Source organism: Schistocerca piceifrons, chromosome 6 (genome assembly GCF_021461385.2).
Source record: "Schistocerca piceifrons isolate TAMUIC-IGC-003096 chromosome 6, iqSchPice1.1, whole genome shotgun sequence".
NCBI classification, from domain to species: domain Eukaryota; kingdom Metazoa; phylum Arthropoda; class Insecta; order Orthoptera; family Acrididae; genus Schistocerca; species Schistocerca piceifrons.
In genome coordinates this window covers 269,479,450-269,503,107 of record NC_060143.1, presented here as the reverse complement: position 1 = coordinate 269,503,107, position 23,658 = coordinate 269,479,450, and positions in this window count along the sequence as shown.

Sequence of the window (23,658 nt, the reverse complement as noted above, 5' to 3'; positions counted from 1 at the left end):
CTTCCATTAATTTGTTATGATGTGTACACGAGAGGAAAGACGATACTTGTAACATTCAGCAAAAGCGCACCTGAAGTACAGAGAGGCAGTATCATGTTTTCGTTAACGTTCGGTTTACTACTTTGTTGTCATTATTTGCTGAGTGTTACCATAGAATATGAAACGGTCATATATTTCATGGTTCTGAGCACATTCATAACAAATTAACTTTTTATCCAACTCAAACAAATTACTGTACTTGCAATTTTGTGTTTTTATCTTATCCATGTAAGAATGAGGGTAGTGGTAGCTTTTCTGGAAATGGAATCTGTTGGGTGAAGAGCCTACAAAACTGACCGCCTCACAGTGAGTAAAATGCTTTTCCCAATATAATTCGCTTATTCATGTGGTTGCAGTGGTATGAAGCGAAACATAAGCAGAATGATCCTGTTTCGATGTTAATCAGTCGATAGTGAAAGTGCTTCAGGCGCAGTTTCTGAGAGCCTCAGTCAACATCATTCATCACTCACCTTAGTCGTTTCTTTAAAATATAAGAGACGTTGTAAGAGAATAACATTTTATCTTTGTTGTAAATTGCTAGAAATCCGCTTAACTGGACTGAGGCTCTTTCAGTACGGAACAATCAAAATACAGGCTGCAGGTGTCAGTCGAAAGGCGCTAACAGCTGACTAATTGCATACCTAGGATTTGCGCTGCCTGTGAGCGGAAATAATATTAGGTTCCAGGAAGGAACATAATATTTTCTCTCTTTTTATGATTGTAAAATTAATATATATTGAGATAAGGAAATGTTTCGAAATTCAAAATAATGTGAACAAATGTATAAACCAGCCATTTATCGAAAACGATCAAAATTTTGGCGATTGTGGTCCAAACATAGCGGATGAGGCTGCCCGATGGAATCCAGCGCGTTCCTAATCGTTAACAAATCGTGTCTTGAGGATCTGCCATCAATGACTGCTTTCATTTCACTGATTGTAGCTGGTCTTGAGCTATAACCATTACGCTTCACATGCCCCATAAAAAATCCATAGAGGCTAAATTTCGTGATGTGTACCAGTAACGTTTGTTGTATGCGCATCTTGCATGATACCTCTCGCAAAATTAAATTCTACGGTGACCATCATCCTCATTCATAGCGTGGTGTAATCCAGCAATAAAGCTTTTCCATTGGACTCGCTTCAAATAGCGATGGTAACTCGGTTTTGGAGCTTCCTCACGATCCACTTTCCCCACAGACTTTCTGGTAGATTGCTGAAGCGTTTCGATGACTTATCTCTCTCTCTCTCTCTCTCTCTCTCTCTCTCTCTATCTATCTATCTATCTCTCGTAGTCTTCTGGAATGTTTCTTTCTGGTATTCTGGACAGTTCCTGCTTCCTCGAACTCATCTCGCAGACGAGTAATTGTGAGTTGCGTTTGTTCATCGTTTTGAAACTACGTTCTGAACTGCCCTTGCACTTCAGTTACATTCGCAGTCTTCCAGTAGCACTACAGAGTGAACTTTGTTCGGTCAACATTCAGCTTGTCTCCAGCCATCTCTAAAGCAGTCACACTGGCAAAAGGGAAAGAAAAGCATTGTAGTTCTGAGCAGCAAAAAGAATGTATCTTTCCTTTGGGACACCCTGTATTATTTGGTAGCACGCAGGTAAAGTTCATGTTCATGCGAACACTTTCTATCTCTACAGTTTTAATAACATATGAATTTTGAAGCTACGATGATGGCACTGGCTGGCAATACGACAAGAAGCTTCACTATTGGAAATAAAAGCACTACTGGAAGCTTATAGACTCCAGTACGATACGGAATTTTTAATTGTAGAGTGAACGGATATGAAAGGTGAAACTTGAGATTCCAAGAGGAACTGTTCCGGGTACACTTGCTACTACACAGCATATGTTGCCTGTTCTGGCTTTCTTCAAACTAAAAATAAACTGACTCGTCTGTTCGTGTGGCAGTGTAGATTCCATTCACAAGGTTCACATGTTGATCTGCGAGGAGTGGGATGGAGAGGGAATTGGAAATTTGTGCTAATGTCTTATGAGACCAAACCGCTGAGGTCATCGGTCCCTAAGCTTACAAATTACTTAATCTAACTTAAACTATCTTACGGTAAGGACGACACAGACACCCATGCCCGAGGGAGAACTCAAACCTCCGACAGGGACAGCCGCGCGGACTGTAACAAGACGCCTAAGACCACGCGGCAACCCCGCGCGGCGGATGGAGAGGGGTTGGTGTGTTAAAGGGGGGGGGGGAGGGGCAATAGCACTTTCCAAACGCTCAATGGGAATGTGTTTCAAGAAGAATGGTGATATTATCAGGTAGAAACGACTTTAACATACAGTGCTATGGGAAATACTTGTGTCCTCCTCTAATGACGTACCACGATTAGGGGTCTTCACACAAGCCGTCATTGACAACAATTGGCGTAAATCAAAGCTGGATTCAGCCTAATCTCGGAAATTTTCACCTTTTCCTTAAGCAAGCATTTACATGCAACGCTGGTAGGTCTGCAGGTAGTTCACCACCTAATAATTCTTAGGGTTTGAATAGTCGTGAGAGCTTTTGGCTCTTCGACAATTAGGTACTCTCAGATAATACTCGCAGAATCGTCTACACTAGTGGCAAATTTTCGCTGACAGCCGCCGTCTGATAATTTCTTGCGAATACTTCCTGTAAATGTCTAAGGCTCTAGCCAGAGGAGATGCTGGAAGCGTTTACACAAAGTAGGGTCAATGTGTCTGTACGAGCCTGATTTTTCTGTCTTTCGAAGGAAGAGCGTCGGGCTCAAGCTGTGTTTTGAATACTTCTAATGAAAAACCACGACTGTGTTAGTGAGCCGATTAAGCTGTGGGACGTGTTTTAAGAGTGCAAGAATCTCATTGTAGAGCTTGTGATGGAACATCAACAATGATATCGAAATTTTAAGGGAGCGACAGTGACGGAGATGGAAGAAGTACTCTTTATAATTGCACCCAAACTTGCCAGTGTGGATACCATTATGAATAAATCAATCAGTGTTATCTGCAGACTGCTTGTGACACTAATATATCTAGAATCGCCCCTGTTTATTCTCTTTAATGTTGGCTAAAGTAACAATTACGACGACGTAACATTATAGCACATTTCATCCTGATTCAAATTAAAAGCAGCACACTGTCCAGAATCCAGTTCCTGGCAGCTTTCTTCATTACATTTTTGCCAACACATCGTTGACATTCATTCACAGTCCGGACAATGTGGGTACACGCTAATAGAGCGGTTCGGTACACAATTGATGTGGCGGAGGTAATAGCGCTTTAGTCTTTAAATCATATTTTCATATGAACGTGGAATCGGGTCTCTTCATTGACAATTTCTTTTCCATTTATTAATATTTTATATCATCAAAAATTTTTTACATCACCTCGGTTCCCAGAGTTCCGGAACCTGCACAGAAAATTGGAATAGAGATCAACATAAACATTTTTTCCGCCCTTTTTATTGCTCATGAAAACCACACATTGCACCATACAGCGAGACCTTCAGAGATGGTGGTCCAGAGTGCTGTGCTCACCGGTACCTCTAATACCCAGCAGCACGTCCTCTTGCATTGGTGCATGCCTGTATTCGTCGTGGCATACTAACCACAAGTTCATCAAGGCACTGTTGGTCCAGATTGTCCCAATCCTGAACGGAGATTCGGCGATCGTTGGTGGCTCACGTCGTCCATAAACAGCTCATTTCAATCTATCCGAGACTTGTTCTATAGGGTTCATGTCTGGAGAATATGCTGGGCAATCTATTTGAGCGATGTCGTTACCCTGAAGAAAGTCACTCACAAGATGTGCACGATGGGGGCGTGAATTATCGTCCATGAAGACGAATGTCTCGCCAATATGCTGCCGATATAGTTGCACTATCGGTCGGAGGATGGCACTCGCGTATCACACAGCCGTTACGGCGCCTTCCATAACTGCCAGAGGTGTACGTCGGTCCCACATAGTGCCATCCCAAAACAGCGGGAAACCTTCACCTTGCTGCACTTGCTGGCAGTGTGTCTAAGGCGTTCAGCCTGAAAGGGTTGTGTCGAAACACGTCTCCGACGATTGTCTGGCTGAAGACATATGCGACACTCATCGGTGAAGAGAACGTGATGCACTTTCTGAGCGGTCCGTTCGGCACGTGGTTGGGCCCATCTGTACCACATTGCACGGTGTCGTGGTGGCAAAGACGGACACTGCCATGGTCGCCGGGAGTGAAGTTGCGCAACATGCGTCCTATTGCGCACAGATTGAATGGTAACACGACGCCCTGTGGTTGCCCGAAAAGCATTATTCAACATGGTAGCGTTGCTGTCACGGTTCCTCCGAGCCATAATCTATAGGAAGCGGTCGTCCACTGCAGTAGTAGCCCTTGGGCGGCCTGAGCGAGGCATGTCATCGGCAGTTACTTTCTCTCTATCTCCACCATGTCTGAACATCATCGCTTTGGTTCACTCCCAGATGTCTGGACACTTCCCTTGTTGAGAGCCCTTCCTGGTACAAAGTAACAGAATCGAACCGCGGTATTGACCTCTAGATATGATTGAACTACAGACAATCCGAGCCGTGTACCTCCTTCCTGGTGGAATGATTGGAACTGATCAGCCGTCGAACCCCCTCCGTCTAAAAGGCGCTGCTAATGCATGGTTGTTTATATCTTTGATCGGGTTTAGTAAGATATCCGAAGAGTCAAAGGGACTGTATCTGTGATACAATATCCACAGTCAACAACCAGCCACACAAACCCCTAACACTGTGAGCTCATCCGCGGCCCCATAGTGCTCAGAGCCAGTTGATCTCTGCCTATCGTCCACTAATGTATGACGACCTCGGACTGTTACAGGACGAAGCCGCTGCATCAGGGCCAGGAGAATTCACAGGAGCCCATCTGCAACAAGCACCCGCAGCGATAAAGGTAACGATGCACGATACCTCGCACTAACATAACCTCACCTTGCGTACACTGTCGCAGCTAGCAAGCCGCTACTGCCCTTACTACCCGTCCTACTGTCACGGAGTTTTTTTTCCCTTGGCGTCTGCCTTGTCACTTTTTTCTCTCTGCCCTTAGAAACCGCTACCCTTCGATCGCTTTCGTCCACTCTCTGTCTCCTGATGGACGATGTCAATGAGAAATCCTACCCAGACGCATCGACAACATCACAGTCAACATCCGACTCCTGATTCGAAAACTAACTTGTTATACGGATGTGACAGTAGAACTTTTGGTCTGGCCACCAAGTCGGTGTGGGCATGGAGGGGCTCCATCCTATTTAAAAAGGTGCAGCGCTTCGTGTTGGAACTGTACAGCGCGAGTCGGCGGTCCTCATCAGTAATCGCGAGTTTGCGGTGGGGCCCAGGTACGATCTCCGCGTTGTCTGCCCGCGGTCGGTTGCGTGGCCGAAGAGGTGCTACTACGGTGTCGGAAGGCGGATGTTGACGATGGGTAGAATAAAAAATGGTTCAAATGGCTCTGAGCACTATGGAACTTAACATCTGTGGTCATCAATCCCATAGAACTTAGAACTAGTTAAACCTAACTATCCTAAGGACATCACACACATCCATGCCCGAGGCAGGATTCGAAACTGCGACGGTAGCGGTCACGCGGTTCCAGATTAAAGCGACTAGAACCGCACTGCCACACCGGCCGGCCGATGGGTAGAATAGCGCCCATATCCTCTCACTTCGGCTGTGTCTCTACGACTCCCTTCCTCTCTCTCCTCATCCCTCTGCCGGCTCAACTCCTCTTCCAAATATTCTTCTTCCGGCGTTGTCATTGGCGGACGAAGTTTTCAATGCAACCCAATAACAGACCGCCGTTTCATCGCTACGCCTCTCCGTATGTTGTGGAAATTTCCTATCTGGCGAGGGTTGGTGTTTGGCTCGTGGATCGGTATTCTCAGGATTTCTCATTCTTAACATGTTTTATTGCATTCCGAGGCTGTTGGGAGAGCAGCTGCACAACGCTTCTTTATAACCGCTCTCTCCGCATGAGCCCTGGACAGACTCATGTTTGTGCTCTGTCTCAAAATCTGCTGGCATCCGTCATTTACAAAGAATGTCCTCACTCTCGAGAAAAGCAACTTGTTAAGAATGCTGGCTTCTTTCACACTCCTCCCTGCGCCAATCCCCGCGCTTTGTGCACGCTCCTTCCTGTGCCTGTGTGGTGCTGGGATTGTCGGCATGTCCCTGCTTTATATATACAGGGTGTTACAAAAAGGTACGGGCAAACTTTCAGGAAACATTCCTCACACACAAATACAGAAAATGTGTTACGTGGACATGTGTCCGGAAACGCATACTTTCCATGTTAGAGCTCATTTTATTACTTCTCTTCAAATCACATTAATCATGGAATGGAAACACACAGCAACAGAACGTACCAGCGTGACCTCAAACACTTTGCTACAGGAAATGTTCAAAATGTCCTCCGTTAGCGAGGATACATGCATCCAGCCTCCGTCGCATGGAATCCCTGATGTGCTGATGCAGACCTGGAGAATGGCGTATTGCATCACAGCCGTCCACAATACGAGCACGAAGAGTCTCTATATTTGGTACCGGGGTTGCGTAGACAAGAGCTTTCACATGCCCCCATAAATGAAAGTCAAGAGGGTTGAGGTCAGGAGAGCGTGGAGGCCATGGAATTGGTCCGCCTCTACCAATCCATCGGTCAATGAATCTGTTGTTGAGAAGCGTACGAACACGTCGACTGAAATGTGCAGGAGCTCCATCGTGCATGAACCACATGTTGTGTCGTACTTGTACAGGCACCTGTTCTAGCAGCACAGGTAGAGTATCCCGTATGAAATCATGATAACATGTTCCATTGAGCGTAGGTGGAAAAACATGGGGCCCAATCAAGACATCACCAACAATGCCTGCCCAAAAGTTCACAGAAAATCTGTGTTGATGACGTGATTGCACAATTGCGTGCGAATTCTCGTCAGTCCACACATGTTGATTGTGAAAATTTACAGTTTGATCACGTTGGAATGAAGCCTCTTCCGTAAAGAGAACATTTGCACTGAAATGAGGATTGACACATTGTTGGATGAACCATTCGCAGAAGTGTACCCGAGGAGGCCAATCAGCTGCTGATAGTGCCTGCACACGCTGTACATGGTACGGAAACAACTGGTTCTCCCGTAGCACTCTCCATACAGTGACGTGGTCAACGTTACCTTGTACAGCAGCAACTTCTCTGACGGTGACATTAGGGTTATCGTCTACTGCACGAAGAATTGCCTCTTCCATTGCAGGTGTCCTCGTCGTTCTAGGTCTTCCCCAGTCGCGAGTCATGGGCTGGAATGTTCCGCGCTTCCTAAGACGCCGATCAATTGCTTCGAACGACTTCCTGTCGGGACACCTTCGTTCTGGAAATCTGTCTCGATACAAACGTACCGCGCCACGGCTATTGCCCCGTGCTAATCCATACATCAAATGGGCATCTGCCAACTCCTCATTTGTAAACATTGCACTGACTGCAAAACCACGTTCGTGATGAACACTAACCTGTTGATGCTACGTACTGATGTGCTTGACGCTAGTACTGTAGAGCAATAAGTCGCATGTCATCACAAGCACCGAAGTTAACATTACCATCCTTCAATTGGGCCAACTGGCGGTGAATCGAGGAAGTACAGTACATACTGACGAAACTAAAATGAGCTCTAACATGGAAATTATGCGTTTCCGGACACATGTCCACATAACATCTTTTCTTTCTTTGTGTGTGAGGAATGTTTCCTGAAAGTTTGGCCGTACCTTTTTGTAACACCCTGTATATCCTACGGCCGTCCCAGAAAAAAACAGTTCGTCTCAGGATAATAGTTTTGCAAATGCAGATACTTGGCCGTCCACGTACGTAAGCAATCGCTTCCTGTTATTGCCCGCTGCGCGTATTGACATCGCGAGCGTAAATCGTAAACACACAGGCAGCTGCGGCCTGAGTGGCTGCGTCGTTGTAATACACCGAGCGACGACAGTTGGTGAGTAACCTGTGCAGATGTTATTGCAACGCTGTTAACTGTTTGGATGGAAAGGGGATTTACTATAGCTGAACTATGCGATATGCATTTAATTTATGACGAGGCAAAAGGTGTTGCTAGGCCAGCTGTACGAATTTATCGAGAACGCTTCCCACAACGACGACTTCCTGCACGAAAGACATTTGCTGCTGTGCACCGAAGTTTTGTGTCAATGTAATTCTCTACTTGTATGCGATTATTATGCATTTACATCTTAATAAAGTACAGTAGTTATCTGCACCTTTGTAAATTTTAGTCCGTATGCGAAACGTATCTTCTGTTCTGATATGCTTTCCATTTTTGTTACATCATGACAGAATACAACTGACGAGTACATATTTAATTTCCTTAGATTGAAAAGATACTGGCTCTTTACTGCCCCGCGCAGAAGGCAGAGACCCACAACGCGCCGATCGTACATTGGAAGCTGAGGAAAGAATTCTGGACCGCATCCAGTAGGATCCTACTCAGAGTACTAGAAGCATCGCCCGCCACGTGGGTATATCGCACACTGTCGTTCATCGCACTTTGCAAGAGGAGCGTCTGCGGCCTTACCACATTCAACGCGTACAAGCATTGGAAGAACAAGATTTCCCTCCACGACGTGAATTCTCAGAGTGGTTTTTGGTACACAGTGGGCAGCATGATTTTTTCAACAAAATACTCGTCACAAATGAAGCGTGTTTCACTCGCGACGGAATAACTAATTTCCATAACAGGCACACGTGGAGTGTACACCATCCTTGCCACGTAGTGGCAACACATTTTCAACGACGATTTTCCGTATATGTGTGGGCCGGTATGCTCGATAATTACATTATTGGGTCCTATGTTCTACCTGCACATTTCACTGGTAACTATTACCGAACGTTTCTAGAGGAAACATTGTTACCAACGTTGTTAGAAGACATTGCGTTAGGCATTCGTCATAACATGTGGTTCCTCCACGATGGTGCTTCACCACACATTGGTCACAGAGTACGCAGATTTCCTGATAGTCGATTTCCAGGACGATGGATCGGGCGTTCGGGTCCACGTCGATGGCCAGCACGTAGCCCTGATTTAAATTCACTGGAATTTTACTTTTGGGTCCATATGAAGGAACTTGTTTATGCTGAGCCAGTAAATAATGTGGACGAATTAAAAAAATGGTTCAGATGGCTCTGAGCACTATGGGACTTAACTGCTGAGGTCATCAGTCCCCTAGAACTTATAACTACTTAAACCTAACTAACGTAAGGACATCACACACATCCACCCCCGAGGCAGGATTCGAACCTGCGACAGTAGCGGCCGCGCGGCTCCAGACTGTAGCGCCTAGAACCGCTTGGCCGCTCCGGCCGGCAATGTGGACGGATTGACGCAGAAGATTTTAGATGCTGCCAATACCGTAAAGGCCAATGTGCATGTGTGTGAGTGAGTGCGACGAAACTGGGTTCCCCGTAATGAAGCATGTGTAGAAGCGAATGGTGGTCATTTAGAACATTTATTAAAGTATTAGTGTAAGAGGAAACGAAGTAATGGGTTTTCATTTCGTTACGATGTTGTTGTACAGAAGGAAATTAATGTGAATTTAGTATTCGTTATGGCATTGCCGTAAAAAAGTGAAACAGTTGATTGTAATTAATGGACAACTATCTACATGGTGATTGATTGAATTTGTACTAATGGAAATACATTGTGTTTGATATTAGCTTGTCATTACTACTACGACCTTCGTTATCGACTTGTTGAGAAACAGACTGGTTGTATTCAATTCACGTAAAGCGAATTACACATTCCTGACAACCCAAAAACCGTTTACATTCCTTTTTTCGGTTCCACCTGATTGTCACACCACGTCATTGTACACGTCTAATGATTTCAATCCTCTGGTCGGCTCGTTGCCTTTCTCTGGCCGCCCAGTCATTGTAGGCAATAAGCTCGGTATGCCGTGTACTGTCGGTTGACTAAGTAAACAGAAATGCGTATACTATCTACCCTACGAACATTAGGTTTTAATAATACAAAAATAAAGTACGTGATACAATAAAGTTCAAAAATGGTTCAAATGGCTCTGAGCACTATGGGACTTAACTGCTGAGGTCATTAGTCCCCTAGAACTTAGAACTAGTTAAATCTAACTAACCTAAGGACATCACAAACATCCATGCCCGAGGCAGGATTCGAACCTGCGACCGTAGCGGTCTAGCGGTTCCAGACTGCAGCGCCTTTAACCGCACGTCCACCTCGGCCGGCTACAATAAAGTGCCAGACTTTTTTTTGTCAAGCACACAGAGATGTACCATCTGTATAATTTTGGCGCCTTATACCATTTACACCCTGTAAATACATATATATATTATTTGCTGCGTAGCATTCTTTAAGTCTAGAAATTTCGAAATCAGCTGACAGCTCGTGACGTTCGTCTAGGAGGCGAAAACGGAACATTTCCTCGCTCAGAAACGCGCTGAATCTTCACAGTAGGACTCTCTTAGGCAGTTTTCTTTAATGTGAGCAAGAGTATGGCAAAATGAATTACCAAGATGCTGCAGCGTACAAACTGTGGTATATGGCACCAACCTGGGAAGCAATATGGCCTGTTAGCAATCTCCGCATACTGTCAGCTCTTCCGGTAATACCGGTATAGGCTTTCTTGTCTGTGAGCTACGGCCAGCAGCTCTCAGAATGAAAATTTGCAGTGTATACGAGAAGTCTAAACTCGTAGAGCGCGGCTATCAGACACTGACCCTCCTGAAACTTCCTGGCAGACTAAAACTGTGTGCCAGATCGAGGCTCGAACTCCGGACCTCTGTCTCTCCTGGGCAAGTCCTCCAGCAACTAAGATAACCAAGCACGACCCACGACCCGTCACCACAGCTTCAATTCTGCCAGTACCTCGTCCCCACCTTCCGAACTTCATAGAAGCTCTTCTGCAAGGGTCTGGAGTTCGAGTATCGGTCCGGCACACAGTTTTTATCTGCCAGGACGTTTCATATCAGCGCACACTCCGCTGCAGCGTGTGCGGTCGGCGTAATCATTGCCGATTCCTCATTTGTGGTATATAAATGTAATATTTCGGGTGTAATCGTAACGTCAAACAAGCAGAATGACCAAAAAAAAAAAGGAGGGAAGAAGGAAAAAACTGCTGTGGGATAGCTACATGTAAGACAACGGCTTCGAATTACAGATCCTAGGAGTGCTGCAAGTTTGAGTCCGCCACCGGGCTTGCCGCAGTGGTAACACCAGTTCCCGTCAGATCACAGAAGTTAAGCGCTGTTGGGCTGGGCTAGCACTTGGATGGGTGACCATCCGGTCTGCCGAGCGCTCTTGGTAAGCGGGGTGCACTCAGCCCTTGTGAGGCAAACTGAGGAGCTACTTGCTTGAGAAGTAGCGGCTCCGATCTCGGAAACTGACATACGGCCGGGAGAGTGGTGTGCTGACCACAGGCCCCTCCATATCCGCATCCAGTGACGCCTGTGGGTTGAATATGATACGGCGGCCGGTTGATATCCCTAGGCTTTCAAGGTTTGTTCGGGAGGAGTTTAGTTTTTTTAGCAAGTTTGGGTAAATGCTGAAGATGATACAGAAACATCGGTACTTTAGAAGATTATGTTCACTTTTAATTTATTTAATTATTGATTTTTTTTACTAACTACAACCGAGTTTTTTCAGTTCTGTGATCTCAGTTATTTTTGCATTGTGGTATTTGTAATTTTTTTACTATGTATAGCCAAGATTTTGTTGTTCTGCGATCTCAATTATTTTTGGATTGTGACATTTGTAATTTTTGGACCGAGTAAATTACTAAATGTTGAGATGTTGAAAATATTTTACATACTACTATTCAATTTGGGGGACAATTAATCTACGGTGTATTTTGGCCTATAGTTGTGGACAGAACATCGAAGAAATGCCGTGGTTGAGTATTGCAACTAATATTTAACAATAAAAAATAAGGATTTCTTTGTATTTGATAATCTGTTTCAAATACAAATATATCACAATTTTGACTTGGTAAAAAACTTTCTAAAGACAAGGTCGCATAAATGTGTCTTTATTTTCAACAACCGGTTTTGACAGACTTTTTACGTCATGTTCAGCTCTTCAGTATATTTGTCACAAAACGTTTTCGTTGAGAATTGGAAACTCATGCTTGGTTTTCATGTTTGAGGATAAGATGTAGTACATTGATAATCTGTTTCAAATACAAATGTATCACAATTTTGACTTGGTAAAAGACTTTCTAAAGACAAGGTCGCATAAATGTATCTTTATTTTCAACAACCGGTTTTGACAGACTTTTTCCGTCATATTCAGCTTTTCAATATATTTGTCACAAAACGTTTTCGTTGAGAGTTGGAACCTCATGCTTGGTTTTCATGTTTGAGGATAAGATGTAGTACATCACACAAAGGTTTGTCACAAATACAATATTTATAGTCAGAAAGTACCTTATGCACATGACCATGTCTGCATATGTAGCGATCACATATTATGGTTACACCAGAAAGAAACACAATATAAAATGAAATTCACAGCAGCAATCTATTTACAGTAGCTTGATATGTTGCATTTACTGATGATTCATTTTAGACGGTGTATATAGTACAACTGGCGCTTTGTGTGATATGCTACATTTTAGCCAGTAACATGACAACTTGGCATGAGTTTCCAAGTCACAATGAACACGCTAAAAATGACAGCAAAGACTGTCGTAACATCTTATTGAAAATAAAAATATATTTATAGAATCTTGGGTTTAGAAAATGTTTTATCATTAAAACAGATCACTCCTTCACATTTCACAACAGTTTCGTCTGTCCTAATATCAGCTTATTATGACGTTATCATAGGTCTTTCGAATCACAGTGACTGAAAAAGTTAGCAGTGACTCTCCTTTGTACGTTCGAAGCTGTGACGTCACAGCTCCTCCATCCCCCTCCCCAAACCCCTCCATAGCCACCTTGCCTGCTACACGCTTCCTCGCGAGCCACTTGGCTGTTCGGCTTCATTCCTTGTTTCTCTGTCCTTCAATTCCCCCGTTTACTCTCTGCACCGTCTCCTCCTTTGGAAGAGACGTGGAGGAGTCGTGACCTCGTTTCCCCATGTTGACACTACGCAGGGGCCGTAGTTACCATTCGCCTTATCTGTGTGTCGTGCCCCCTCCAAAGACAATGCATTCACTGCTGTTCGCTGCAGTGTCAATATTTGCCGAAGGCAACACTACGACTCGCACACGAAGCGTCCCAGGACAGCACACGACTGGCCTTCGTGCTGTCGTCATACGATCTCGTGCAGCCCAACACTCAGCATACGCTACCAAGGGCCGATCCGAAAAAAATGTCTCAAAATTCAAATATCTTGACTGTCTTACCTCTTGATTCCTGCACTTACAAGAGTGAACTGGTACGTTCGTTTAAAAAAATATGTAACATTATTACCACCTTTTTAAGAGCACAGATAATCTCTTTATGCCACGATACGTCTTCAAGTCTGCACCATTTTTTTAGGTTAGTAAACATGAAACAGGGCAGGCGGTAGAACAAATTAGAATTTCGGCTACAGAGCATTTGCCATCGCTACAGAAGATAACGGAACCTAGTCATGGGCCGGCACCGACTGTACATCACTTTTAAATATAAGAGACGTACTCAATGTAAATAGAAAAAGTGGTCTTAATTAAAAATCAGAACAACATGGGCTATGAAAAAGTGTGCGTCTTCGTTTTCTTGAACTTTCAGTCAAAACAGTCTGTGTTTCCTATAATTCTTTGAAATTATTTGTACTGATGCCTTCAATATATCAGCTTGTTTCTTCAATTGAATTACTTACCCATAATTCTGATGCTATATTTAGAAATTGAGTATTAAGAATACTTCATTAATTCAACCATCCGTTTTCCGTAACATGTCATTCAGTTTCAGCTTTCGTATGAGCATCGCTAACATCTTCCGAGGTCCACAAATTTGAAAAACCTTTCACAATTTTTCATAATATTTCGTACTTCAGTAATTTTTGCAGGTTGTAGGTATTAGTTTGGTGCAGGAACCCATAGCGTTTTTTCGCAAGTTTAATAAACACAACAGGTACACGTAACAGGGATTTTAGTTAGCAGTAAGCTATTCTTCTTCAATATCTACAACAGTCTGCCGGTGCCGGGGTAACTCTTCAGTTCCCCGACTGTAATAATGATGCGTTTTTGAGGCGAAGAACTCGTCGAGCCATGTTCAGAGCCTATTTACATCCGGAAAGGAAGTTCCTTGAAGGTTGTTCGATAGGGAGCGGTGAAGATTAAAATCTGAAGGTGCAAGATCAGGAGCAAAACATGTGTGACGAATTACTTCCCAGCCCTGTTCATGCGTATCGTTTCTTGTCAGTCTAGCAGAATGCGGTCAGTCGTTATCGTGGAGTAACATAACTTCACGAGGTCCTCCTGGTCATTGTTCTTAGACTGCGTCTGCAAGACGTCTCAGTTGTTGACAATAAATGTCAGCAGTCACTGTTACATCTTTACTTTTCCACCAGGTGCATATTATTATATTTTGTGGACGAGCGCAGGTCCACTTACGGGGAGTTGCTGCTTTTTCTGGACTCAGTTGAGGATTAATAAGTTTAAGCGATCATCATCAAACACCGAAGATCTTCCTGAACGTTGAGAGTCACTAATCTCAGAAAGATAATCCTTAAAACGAGAAAACCGTGTAAGTAGGCTGTTTAGGTTTTTATATTGGTAACGCCACGTAGCGCTCTGTATGAAAATCACTGGCTATACTGTCTGCAGTCTGTGGCTGGTTTGCATTGTTGTTTGCTGTTTGCTATTGTAGTGTTGGGCAGCTGGATGTTAACAGCGCGTAGCGTTGCGCAGTTGAAGGTGAGCCGCCAGCAGTGGTGGACGTGGGGAGAGAGATGGCGGAGTTTTGAGAGCGGATGATCTGGACGTGTGTCCACCAGAGACAGTAAATTTTTAAGACTGGATGTTATGAACTGCTATATATTAAGACCTTTGAAGACTATTAAGCAAATACATTGTTTGTTCTCTATCAAAATCTTTCATTTGCTAACCATGCCTATCAGTAGTTAGTGCCTTAAGTAGTTTGAATCTTTTATTTAGCTGGCAGTAGTGGCGCTCGCTGTATTGCAGTAGTTCGAGTAACGAAGATTTTTGTGAGGTAAGTGATTTGTGAAAGGTATAGTTTAATGTTAGTCAGGGCCATTCTTTTGGCGACTATATGGCTTACATACTTAGAACATGTACCAGTATTGCTAATGACATTGTAATGCAATATTTTGATTTACTTGAAAATAGATTCTGGATTTAAAATTCTTTTTGAGAGATACCAGATGACACAGTGGGTAGTTTCTTTGACAGCTACACAATTATATCACGACGCTACTAATGTGTGACACAATTTACATGGTTGCTTTTGTGCTGTATCTGTTTTATACCTGCACAATTTTTCTGAACTCTTCCGGAAAGTAAAACATGTTTTAGTAGTAACTTTGGTGGTATTGCTACAGTGAGACAGCCTTCTCCATAGCACAACAATACGTTACATTATAGTACTTTCTTGATTACAGTAAGGTACGTAATAACTACGATATCTATATGCATAGAATTTTACTTTTGTTTATGATAAGTACATTGACTTCTGCAGAACTTAGCTTTCGGAGGACGATAACTACAACACTTTGATAGAATTATCTTACAGCAAACCGCACATTTAGCGCTAAAGGACACGTATTCGAGTGATTAATTTTGTGCTTCAAATACTTATTTTTAAAGATTTTTGAAGTACAATGATACAAAGGTTTTCTGTGATACATTTCTTTCGATCGCTGTAATCTATAACACTTGAGGGTATAATTACATTAATCCTGATAGGGGTACACGCTTACTTTGTGTACCATGTGTGTGGCAAACACAAAGAGCTCTAGCTAACATGGTATTTGCTTATACAACTTTACACATCGGTACCATATTTCTCTAACACATAAATTACACAGCTATCTGATTATTTAACTGAGAGAGGCAAACATTTGTTTTACTACATCAGTGACAGATGTTTACGTAATTACACAGTTGGATAACTTCACACTTATGAAATTGTATTTGCTCTGTACTTTGTGAACTGTTCATACTTTTTTGGAACCATTGTGATACTATGAGAGCTTTGAATGATGTATTTGGTATGGGATTATGATTTTTAAAGTACGTTTGAGGTAGATGACACTATTAAAATGAGCAGAGAATTTTTTAAGGTTTTGAAATTATTGGAGGAAGCTACGACGATTTTGAGATTTGGCTGAGGTTTTTTCATGATGTTATTATTATGATGACAAAGTGTATTATGCTGTTGAGGTATGTTTATGATCAATAATATGATGCTACGTACATGAGGAATTTGATTATACTACATATTCATTATGATGAAATATTGAAGGAGTGTCGACGAATATGTACATGTATAAAAGGTAAGGAATAATGAGTAGTGGTTAGGGACTCTGATTTGTGGAAAAGGATGTTGGAAACTAAGAATCGTACTTTAAGAATTATGAAATATGTATACATGCGTGAACGTATTACAATGCCGTCGAAAATTTTTTGGATACTGTTATATTTATAGGATTTTTTTCCTATACATTTGTAACGCAAATTCTCCACCTGTGAAATTTTTTTATATGAGACTGTCGCTGTAGTGCAAAGTGTTGTTGTAAATATTTCGGTAAGAAAGCCAAGTGACCTTGGCGTAATGCGTTGTGAGCGGCCAGCTGTGCCAGCCGCCTAGAGGAAAAGCCATTAGGTGGAGAAAAAAGAGGCCATTAACTTCGCTATTGACATTCCTTTGTAGAAAGCATCGCAAATATGACACGCTATTACTTGGAAACGTATAATTATACAGTGGATCACGTACTTTGTGCTACTTGCTGATATGCTTACGAATTGATGGGAAAAATTTTTACATCTGCACACCTGATTATCACAAGTGTCTTTCTACGAGACTTGAGAGAATTTCTACTGACTTATAAAAAGCCACATGGCTATTGAATGATGTTTTTAAGCTTTGCTTTACATAGTTGCTTATTTCATTTGATATCTGGTTTCCAGCTGTGTTGCAGAATTGGTTATATAAAATAAAATTAAATGCATTTGCTAATGTGTACACTTTCTGTCAACAGATCTATTAAATAATGATTTTATGATGCACATTCTTCGAAAAAGGAGCACTTGGAAAGGAGAGAAGAACAAGAAGGGACTAATAACAGTTACTGCATATATAATTTTCTTTTCAAGTACTTGGTAATTTTTTGTAGAATAGGTATAGTTTAATGTTAGTCAGGGCCATTCTTTTGTAGGGATTATTGAAAGTCAGATTGCGTCGGGCTGAAAATATTGTGTGTCAGTTCAGTGTTGATCAGAGTAGGTAAAGAGGTAATGCTGAGTACGTTTAGTTCTGCTTAGCTGATTGAAAATCAAATAATGTAAGAGGTTTATCAGCACAGTAATTCAATAATTTTTCTAAGGGGACGTTTCAACCGTTGTTTTGATGTTCTTTGTTCAGTAACGTTTTCCCCATACACTGAGCAAACGTTTGCGGGTGCCTTGGCTGTTGTCACCCCTCTATTGAACACAAACAGAAGAATATGTCGGAAACGTTACGATTTCTCCACTTGGCACTCCAGTTTCCCTGAACTCGAAACTTCGCATTAGCATGTCACTCCGTACATACATCATAGATATATACCTCTTGTGATTTAGTGTTAAAAATTATATTCTCTCATCTTTCATTATATACTTTTAGCATTCTGCATGGAACACTTGCGCCAACTGGACATCGTGATTGATTTAAGTAGTTGCCCAAACAAACACATTGGATAGAAGAGAGTCAGAAACTGCGTACACGAAAGAGACTTACCATGGGGTGAGATGAGAAATAGTATTTTCACACGTCAATAACTTCACACAAATTTTCCTAATACTCGCAGTGGAGTCTTGTCTCTAACAGTTACCGAAAGTCTGAAGTATTCCAGTTGAGCATTTTCCATTCCATTGAGATACGAATAAATTACGATGCTTACTCCACATATTAATCGAGAAGTGATCCTCGAGTATGGGGTACTCACCAGAATAACTAAATACAGAAACTGTAACCTTATTTCGAGTTTATTTGCTTGAAGTTAATTCAGAGGTATGTGGAACTAGGAAAATTAATGCAGTAATCGTAACAAGTCATTAAATGCATTCACATCTAGAAGCACTGAACGATATACTGGATATAGAAGCCAAGCATTGTCAGTAATGTCTCCAAGGTCAGTGAAACATATTACAGCATTTAGGATAGATTGAAGTCTAAAGTTACATAGAACTCAGACCAACGAGTAAGATATATCATTAGTACCATAAGCGGCAATGAAAGCTGCTAAAAAATTCGTAAATAAGTGGTACACTCGGACCAATACTTTGAGACTGAATAGATAACATGAAGTCCTTCATAAGTCTGGTTTTATGCTTTCACCACTTTCTTAAGTTTGTTGGTCGCATGGACACAGTTTCAGTCTTTAGAATTTTCCATTGCCCTCTAGAGCTTTATGGCGGTGACATTGGTAATAATTTCACATTTATGCACAGCACAATTACCCACACGAAGTGTAAGTGGGTGTCGTGAACCTCAATCCACTATCCTGCCCTCATTTGACAGGGCTTAATACCGGACGTCTTCTGTCGTTATAAATGTTGAAGCTCGTTAAATACCTAATTATTCGCTCAGATACAATAGCAACATCCTTTACATTCAAAGTCCAAGAGACTTACTCTAAACAAACATTTAAGCATTTCAATTTTTTTGTCTCTTTAATTCTTTTGTTTAGCTTTGCAGTTGCAGCCCTTGATTTGGCATTGTGTTCAATTCGGATACAAATTGCCTTGGAGAACTTTCCCCTTGCGTACTGAGTTTCTTTTCTTCAGTGGCGACTGAAAAGAACGATACTGAAACGAGCACTGCTGCGATTTCTGGCAGCTACTTTTCTTTGGTCCTGAATAGAGGGATATAAAGTAAAAGTAAAGGTTCCTAACATAAAGCAAAATATTTCATTTAAAACTATAAGTAAATTAGAAAAAAAGGGGACAAACGCGAGTAAGGCTAGCGCTCTGATCGCTCCGTACAATCTTAACCCATACAAATTACATAAATGTACGTATGGATGTTACACATCTTCTCAAAAAATCACTGGACCGATTTCAGCCAAACTTACACGTATCACCTACTGTCTGGAAAGAATCGTTGGGGTGGGCGGGTGGGGGTGGTGTGGGGGTGCAGGAACCACCTGTCTATCAAAGGGGTGGAGGCGAGGCGTGAGAAATAAGTGTACCCCGCGACATGCGAGTTCCAAGAATTCATTCGTTCAGGAGAGAACTTAATGACTTGTAACAATCTTTACACATAATTTCAAACATATAAGAAACTATTCTTCGGCAACAGCCCCCGTAAATTCATGAAAGGAAGAAAGGTTTTCGTTTACTATATTTTCGCTGTTCCGCAGTAATATTGCAGCATCAGGTGTCACGTTTTAATTCATTACTGCTTTACTACTAATTCTGTTATCAACAAATTTTTTGGACAGTAACCACATATGTCGGTAAACGTACTTACAAAATTATGTCATTGTACAACACATAGTTCTGGTAATATGACGCCATAAACACTGAGATGTCTGAAAAACTGTCGCTTCATGAATGTCATTTAAAATTATTATTTCTTTGCTACTAACTCTAGTCGCAACACATTTTGGAGACAATAATTACATACGCCGCTGGATGTACCTATAAAATTATACCATTCTACTATACATAGTTCATGACCACTTCGCCACAGAAACAACTGAAGTTGCAAGATCAACGATTTATTCGGTTGATGACATAGGTGTTTCACTTAACTTTGTAGTACAAATTTGCATAATCTTGACATGGTTTATATGCTGTTTGCGAATAAACTGTTTTGCCTGTCAGGACAATTTAAAATGGGCTCAGATAGCCTGAAAATAGTCATAAACTGAATAAAAATTGAATCTTGCAATTCTGGCTTATCTGTATCGAAGTGATTAACACAAGTTTCTGACATTTACTTAATCCAGCATGCTGCAAATTCATACATATTCCAGGAGATATGACGTTAAAATCGTCGAACAGGGAGAAGCGACACTGCAGGCCGTTCACTAGAGATACAAGTGAAGTATGTGTACAAATATGTGACATATGCATATTTAGGCAAAGTCGAGGACCTAGATCAATTTCAGCCAGACTTGATCCACGTGTTACTTACTATCCGGAAAAAACATTGGGGGTAAGAACCAGCAACTTCCTATATGATTAAGGGTGTAAGGGTTATAACGTAGAACAGTGGAGGAAGAGATGGAGAGCTTCCGTGGGGGGGGGGGGGGGCGGAGGAGTGGGAGGAGTCCGACATACAGATGTGGAGGAGCAACATGAAGATGGACAGAGAGATGAGGAAGGGAACTTGAGAGAAAAAGGGAAGCGGAGGCGATGGACAGAGAGTCAGGGAGGAGGAAATTGATAGAGAATGGTAACAGGAATGAGACAGAGACAGGAAGAGGGGGAGCAGGTAGACAATGAGAGGGTGAAGCTGGAGGTAGAGAGCGTGAGGACAAGCTAGACAGGGCAAGGGGGGAGGAAGAGGTGGAAAATGGACAGATGTAGGGACAGTAGGAAATGGACAGAGAGTGGCTGATACAGGAGGTGGACATAGACAGTGGGCAGAAGACAGAGGGTGGAGCAGAGAAGATGATGAGAGAGAGGGAGGGTTGGGAATGAGGAGATGGAATAATACAAGATGTAGCAAATAGAATTGGCCCTGATAAGAGAGTTCCAGGGAACATATAAACACAGCAGAGGAAAGAAAAACTGTACCAACCTGACTACAGTTGATGTTCAAAATGACCACCATTCATCCCCTGGTAGGTTTTGGAAAGTTTCTTGACTTGTTTAAAACACAACCTATCTGACATATTTTGGACTAAGCGACGCACAGAACTCTTTGCTGGCACTCTGACATCATTTAACTTCTCAGCAAACCATTTCCACTACTTTGTTGTCACGTAACTTTCCACAACGAACACCAGCTGGTACACAGCGAGTACCATCGTTCTCTCTGCACTGCTCCACTCACACTGACAAAGCCCACACTGGGCTCTGAACTGATGTGGATCACATAGTGGATGTACACATGAAGTGTGCGTCACGGGTGTTGTTATGTACATCCTCATACATTCACTTCCAATCGTATTCACTCGCCTGGAGCACTTTTATTTGCCCCTTCCTGTAGAAATGGAATAATTATGCACCGGCACAATGGCGAGCACCCAGCTAGTTACGTGTATAAATAGTTCATCCATAGCTTCTGATGGGTGACTTTGTTGTTTTCGTTGAGGTGATCAGACCGATGACTGGTCTGATGCAGCTCTCCATGTTACTCTATCCTGTGCTTGTCTCTTCATCTCCAAATAACTACTGGAACCTATATCTTTTTGAATATGCTTACTGTATTCATCTCTTCGACTTCCTGTACGATTTTTACTCCCCACTTCTCTCCGGTACTAAAGTGGCGATCCCTTGATGTCTCTGGAAGTGTCCTATCTGAAGACGTTTGGTAAAGTTGTTCCACGAATTTCTTATCTCCCTGATTCTATTCAGGACCTCCTCATTAGTTACATTCTTCTGTAGCACCGCATTTCTAAAGCTTCTATAAAATATTTACCATCTAAACTCTTTACCATCCATGTTCCATTTCCATACATAGCTACACTCTAGACCAAGGACGTAACCAGAGTGTGGGTCGAGGGTGTCCCGACCCCACCTCCTATCACCAAAATGAAATTACACACGACTTCGTTGATGTTTAGTGAAAGTGAAAGGGATTTTCCTTTTCAGTCATATGACGAAAAAGGGGTACACACTGTCAACAGTCAAGAAGACCATCGATAAATTTAGGTTATGAAGATATTGATAGCCCCATCAACTGTCGCCGATGTGTATTTCAATCAAGACCAACTACTGCACATTGTTGTCTTTACTGTTCAGAAGATATTGATAGCACCATCAACTGTCGCCGATGTGTATTTTAATCAAGACCAACTACAGGACATAGTGGTCTTTACTGTTCAGATGTAGTTTAGTTAATCAGTTCATTTCTTATTTACAGTGATTCCGTTTTTTGCTTTTGTTCCACGTGCTGTCGTCGCAGTTTCTCATTATGGATATGTTTGTAGCATGAAAGAAGAAGGAAACCAGTTTTGATTTGTCTATTAGCGTTATGATAAGTTAAAATATGTTTATGGTGCTACTATTATAGTTTAGTCACCTATCTGTAGCAATTTTGTTTTAACACTGGAGACGTCACTCGGAGATTGGTGGAACTTCGGGCTTGCAATATGTCACAATTTCCAAGATAGCGGAGCGGTAAAGATAACTACACGTCACACAAAATCAAAATCAGCGCTTAAAAATACTCCTGAAATTGCCTGCTTACCCCAAAAATCGCGTTGATCAAACGCGGTGGTTGCATTTCTTTAAAAAAATTGCTTGAACTTCTGTCGTCTGTAAGCAAAAGCGCAAAATATCGCCAAGTCTCGACTCCCGGGTGGTATTTAGTTATGGCGACGAGTTCCGATACGGAACAACAGGGAGCGGTTTGTGGAGAACGGAAGAGGTATATGCTGACAGCTCATTCAGCAGTTCGTCTGATTCTAAACTATTTTTTTCAGCGGGTTATCAGACGTCGTCTGCGCTGACCGCGGACTGTACCGCCGCTCTCGCACCTCCCCCCTTCCTCATTCGTCCATAATCTATTTGCGCTCTTGTAACACAACAACAACGAAGAGTTTTCAAACGTTCTGTGATTATCTTCAAACAGCTCTTGTAACACTACAACAACAACACGTTCTATGAATATCTTCAAACAGTAATGTCTTTAAGTTGTGGGAACAGCTATACAAAAAATTATTTCTTCTTTAATTTTGTAAGAAAACTTATCTTCATTTGGGGAACAGTTATTTATATTTCGGGCAGGTAATATTTAGTTTTAATGTTGGTTTGTGCAAAATTTCGACAATACGCGTACTTCAGTGTTATTTACGTTGGAAGGCAGCTAACGATCGTAATTTTATACTATGTACTTAAATGTGGGTCACCTGTGAAACGGCAATATCCCATGTCTTCAATTTATACTGCAAGAAAAATGTTTTACAGTGAAATGCTTTATTCATAACATCCTCGAAACAAGGGCTCCATCTGTCACAATTGACGACTCTACCTTATTTGTAAATAAACGTCATATAACTGAAAACGTATGTTTTACATCACAGAGGAGTTTATGAACATCAAAGGCTGTATAAATGTTTTATAGTTGATAAACGTAAACTCATTTGTGACGTCGTATAGGTTACAAGTCTATTTGAAATTTATCTGTGAATTAATGTTAATATGCCAGAAATGTAGCTCATAGTATCTAGGAACTCCGTTTTGTTTCACAAATCAATTTTGTTGCCAAGTTTACTACCGAAATAAAAATGTATAAAGAAGTTCTTGGTCACTTAAGGATATTAAAGAAT